Here is a 5,906-nt window from a genome sequence, read left to right on the forward strand (position 1 = left end):
GAGAAATGAATTCCCTATCTGCTATTGCAAGACCTCATTACGTGCGGTCCTGGTGAATTGGTAATGAAAAGACTTAAAAAGTATCTGATAGCAAAGAAGCTCCTTTCTTAGCCTGACTGGCCTACGGAGCAGGGCCCTAGGGAACTGATGACTGAACTCAATGCAAATTTCAAGCAAGATTACCAGCTGCCTCTGATCATCTCCTCTTGGAACTCCGGGCATGTGGAAACTGTGAAAAGCCAACAGACAAAGATGGAAATCCCATCATTAAAGGGGAAAAAAGAGTACTTTTCAGTTTGATGAAGAAAAAGAAAGTGGTTTAAGGTAGGCCAAACAAGTGGATACTATATTTCTAAAAAGGTGTAAGCCACTTTGACAAGAATACAAAGAAAATAGGTCTCACTTTTTCAGTACTTTACTCAACAGATTCATGTAGCGTCTTTCTAGTGCCTGGGATGCAAAAATGAAGCTCAGGGTCTCCTGAGGGAGGAATCTATTTGAGCCAGTCACTTGCTCCTTTGCTCTCAGATCCAGCCTCAGACCTTTTCCTGAAAGCTGCCTTCTCCAGGTCCCCTTAGCAACTGGCTTTGGGCCACAGTTAAGGCAGTGGGAGCATCATCAGGAGATTGGAGGATGGGTATTAGGGAGATGCTGGCATATCTGTCCCCATCTCAATCTGCTTACTGGTGGTGTCCCAGTGGGCCCAGATTTCATGGATTAGATCCCACCCTGGCTTCTAGGTTCTGATAAAAGCTCTTTTTGCCTCTGTTCCTCTGGGCCTGGCAGTCATTGGCACCTTCCAGTATCATCAAATTCTGCCTTGTCTCATTGTTCCTTCTGTGGCTTATAAACCCTTTCAACACATTTGTAACTAGTTTATTGATTGAATCCCTCTTATTGAACCACCTGGAATGAGTTTTATTTTATTGTGTACAGGCTCATCAGTAAAGGAAGTAAACACATAGTTATAAAGTTAATGTGCTGTTGCCATAAACAGAGTTTGTGCAAAGTGCTAGGAGGACTCGATGGTAACTCTCTCTCACTTGTAGGGACTAGGAGGGCTTATACCAAATGAGAAATTTAAATTGCAGCTCCAAGAATGTGTAGGAAATTCCAAGACAATCAACTGAGGAAGAGGAAGCAGGAGAGTCTAATCATTTGCAAAAAGTATGGCAGTGTGATAGAATATGGAGTTTATTAATCAAATAATAAACTCCAGTGAAGTTTATTCATTGGAGAAATAATTAAAAAAAACAACGAAGAAATGGGCCAGGCACAAAACGAGGGGACTACTTGGAAGATAGTTCTTTAGGTTCCAGTTTCCACGACTGTGGATGTCACTAGTGCCACAGATACTTTGCATTTCCCAGGACTCAGAGGATGGGAGGAATCACATGGAAAAGTTAGCACTGTGTTGTTCCACTCACTCTATCAATGCAAAGGACTATTCACCTTATCAGCAACCACTGGGGAAACCTTAAACCAAGTGCTTGCATGTCATTCCTATGTTACTTAAAATCTCTACACTGCAAGGCACTCTTGTTGAAAATCAGATAGTGACCTTCTGGAGGAGTCACTTCTTGCTTGCCTCTTCCTCTGTAGAGTGGAGAGGCAGAGAGACAGTTCTCAAGTCACCGATAAACCAACCAGACCCAGGGCTTAGAAACAGCCCAGAGGACATCTGTTTCATCTTTTTCTTTTGATAGTAACACCAATGTATCTTAAATTTAGTCATCACCCTGTCTCCCAAATACACACCTATACAAGGCAACCATGATCTTTCTGCTGGGGGCAGGTATTGAAAAACAAGAGTTAAAGACTACCACCCACACCATTCTGATTAAAGCAAAAGGATTTGTTTGCTTGCCTTTGAGGAGGATATTTACATTTCTAAGCCTTAGCAGCAGAGAATGGTATGTTTTCAAAGATGCTTCCTGTCAATTTAGCACTTGATGCTCTCACATGACACTGTGGGGCAAATGAAGTGACTTCAGTTACCTGCCCCAAAGCTTCCAAAAGACTCTCATCAAGATCAGGGATTGCGCCCAGGTTTCTTCATTTTTGGTAGGGACACTTTCTCCAATTCTGTATGGTCCCTATTGGGTTGACCACTCTTGCATCCAGTTTACCCATCGTAGGAGCTCCAGCACCAACATTCCATAAAAAATTAAAAAGCTGTCAGGTGGCTCTGATTCTCTCTGAGGCCACACTTTGAAGACCATGCTCAGAGTTTTTCTACTCCACACCGTGCCTCTAGGGTTTTCCTTTCTCACTACCAACCACTGGACCCCAGAGAGAAAGGCCCTTCTGACCCCTGCTGGCTACGACGGCACATGCACCAACCATAGAGAATTATTTCAGAGCTGATGTTAGAATAGACTCCAAACACTCTCCGACTCTGATTGGACAAGAAGGTTAAACATAGGAAAGTTGACTCAGTTCTGATTAAACAGGCTGAGAAGACAGAAACAAATAATCACCCTGTATGTAGCAATAATGGAGCAACAAAGTAAATATTAAGGGAGCTGCTTGCTATCAATATTTAACTAGCAGATTAATGTACAGAGGATGCACTTGGGAGAATATGACGGTGACCAGAGAGGCAGAAATGGCTCAATTATGATACATTGTCACAGTGAGGGAAGAGGAAAGGGTTGTCTGCATTCTTTAACCTGAGGTTATGAATGCACAACAGAGGCAATCAAGGGTGATTAAGCAAGGAGATGATGATGAGCCATAATGCCAGGCTCGTTAGCATAAAGAATCTGTTGAAAGAACAGAATAGGGAATAAGTTGTAAATTCTGGTCAAGAGTTCTTGCCTAAGATTCCTAAACATCTGTGCCCCCTCATCAACAATTGTCTTAGTTTTTCTGGTCTTTTTATCTACTCAACCAGAACAAAGGATCTTGAGGACCACTTCATTTTGAGGCAACATTTCCAAGTGTAATATGCCCTGATGTTCCTGTCTTTCGTTCCTGCAACTAAATCTAATTTTTAGTCTATTATTATCTAACCATTTCTCAGAATGGGGATATTATCAAAGTATTGCACACACACAATTCTTCCATGAGTAAGTAAGCATGGGAAATTCTGAATCAAAGATTAAAGTGTATATTAGCATATCAAAGCAGCAATGATTGATTCTTCCAGAAGGATGTAGTTCAATGTAGTATTTCTCAAAAACATCAGTCCATAGAGTCCTTTTTATAGAAGAACCAAGAACCAAGTTTCCTTTGGAGACTTTTGGTGAAGAGCTTTTCTCTTCTGTTTGTCTTTTCCAGTCAGCCCACTAATTTCAGTTTGTTCCTTCAACAACAGAGTCACTGTGTTTTGTCCACCTTTTTCTCCTGTTTGGAGCAAGACAGCCACTAGCTGATTTGGGGAGAATCTTTGCACCAGGGAAGTGCAAACGTCCTGCAGCAGCACCTGGAGATCGCATGCCCCCATGTGTGGGGTGACTATGTTGCCCCATGTCTTCTTTATAGCAGTCGTTCCACCCGTTTATCTTATCTTTTATGTTAGAACAGCATGCTGACACCTGGACACCTAATAGATAAAAATCAGTGTTCTCGGGGTTCAGTTGGTCAAGCATTCGACTCTTTATTTCAGCCCGGAGCATGATCTTACAGTTTGCGAGCTCTGGGCTGACAGTGTGGGGCCTGCTTGGGATTCTCTCTCTCCCTCTATCTCTCTCTCTCTGCCCCTTTCCCATGCTCTCTCTCTCAATATAAATAAATAGACATTAAAGAAAAATCAGGGTTCTCAACAGGAATTGACAAATTTCAATCCCACTGAAATGGTGCCATATTCTGCTACTCTTCCTCTAAGAGCTAATAAAATGAATCTCTAAGATTCCAGGAATTTATATGATCACCTCTCCATGATTTAAAATGACAAGATCCTCAAACTTTCCTCTTGTTCCCTATAAAATATTGTTCTCCACTCCATTCTGTGCCTCACTTACAGTTCTTCAAGGAGCTGTGCTGAAACAGGCATGATTAGTCCTGAGACAGGGTTTAGTGCCAAAGGAGGTTAAGACAAATGGTAGTGGATTTCAGAGGTCAAGTTTCTCTATAAGGAGCTGTGCTTCACTACTACCTTGGCCACTATGGATCCGGAAGCACTAGGTCAGGTGATTACTACCTTTGTGCTTTCTCTGTCAGGAAGGGATTTTTCAGCAACCGACATGAGATTGTTAGGAAATGAGTCTGAAAAGTAAACACAAGCCACAGAAGTGTAAGTCTGTAAAAGAATTGGAAGGTGACTGCCACAGACAGTAATAAGGTCTTCAATTTTTTTTTTCTTATTTCAAGGTTAGTACATTGATTCCCTTCTTGATGTTGAAGACAGTGGTACAGGTACAATCCTTTTATAATAAACTCTAGGGGATGGCACATTTTCAGATGGAAATTAATGGATGACTTGGCTGTGAGTCACCTTTAATCAAGTTATTTCTGTTCAGATGGGTGGCAGTCTGATTGGACAGTCTAGGGGACACTAAGGCACCTGCATTCTTTCCTTGTGTCTTGATAGCTGTTTGCTGACTCTGGCTTTGGAGAGAATCCAGGCATGATCCAGCCCACCCTGCCCAGGGAGAATAAGAATCAGGTAAAAACAGGTTCATCCCAGGAAGCGCAATGGGGGATGGCCAACGAAGGGCATTGGTCAGAGGCCCAGAGATGGCGGCTTTCAACAAGGCTGTGGGATTAGTTAAAACAAGACAAGAAAGCTGACATTTCTGAGCACCAAAAAATGAGAGGGGTTTAATTTGGGTCTTGGAAGGTAAGAAAAAGAAGGACTGAGGGTTTATGGTAAAGAGAGACAAAGCTGGTTAGGGAAGCATGCCACATACCTGGAACTCAAGCTTGCTTATCCCTGAGTTCTGCCTCCACGTTCTTACTGTGGTCACCTTTGTCATATTCCTTTAATCCTCCTTGTGCCCAAGTCTCATACTTCATAAGAATGGTGATGATCACAATGATACTCAACTGACAGAATTGTATGGATTAAATAATACATGCTTAAAATAGCTCTAGGCACATGGTAAGCTCTTAATTATTGGGGATATTATCGACACTAAATAAATGTCAGCTGTTATTACTGTTAGACTGGGGAGGAGGGGAGCATGAGCAAGGCCAAGAAGAAGAGGAACTGTGCCCGTGTACCTTAGCAGAAGAGAAACGCATGGGGTGGTGTGTGGGGTCTGGGGTTTTCTGAGAAGAGAAGCCAATGCAAAGTTTCCAGTGTTGGGAATAGCTTCTTTGGGACTTTCAAGGGCTGTACCATGTACAGTTCTGTTTTAAATCATTGATATGATGTAGCTCTAAACCCACTTCCTATTACCCCATCCCAAGACACACACACTTTACTCCCAAACTTTAAATACAACTCTGCCATAAGTAATAGTCTATGTGCATGGTTCTTTGGGGGAATCAAAAAACAGCTAAAGGTTCTGTGTTCTTTTACTAGGTGGGTACTGCTTATTTAGGTGGCTGTTTTGTGGTGTGGAGAAAAGAGATTTTTCCTAACATATATCCTTGTCTTTTTCTCCTAACTCTACACATACTCCCTGCTCAATTTACTGCTACCAAATTAAACCTTTCTAATCAACCTAAGTAATTCTTCTGCTAAAAATCCCAAGTGTTTCTCCACTGGCTGAGATAAACATAACTTTTAGAAGTAGAGGAGGCATTAAGCATCAGTGAATCCAATCCTGTTCTTGCATTGAGGGAGACTATGAGATCTGGAGATAACCTCATCATTCCTGTCGCAGAGTCACAATTTGTACCATTTCTTCTTCTTTTTTTTTTTTTTAATATTTTTATTTATTTCTAGGAGAGAGAGAGAGGGAGAGACAGAGAGAGACAGCGTGAGCAGGGGAGGGTCAGAGAGAGAGGGAGATACA

The sequence above is a fragment of the Hyaena hyaena genome, unplaced genomic scaffold (genome assembly GCF_003009895.1).
Source record: "Hyaena hyaena isolate Hyena2069 unplaced genomic scaffold, ASM300989v1 scaffold_899, whole genome shotgun sequence".
In the NCBI taxonomy this organism is placed as follows: Eukaryota; Metazoa; Chordata; class Mammalia; order Carnivora; family Hyaenidae; genus Hyaena; species Hyaena hyaena.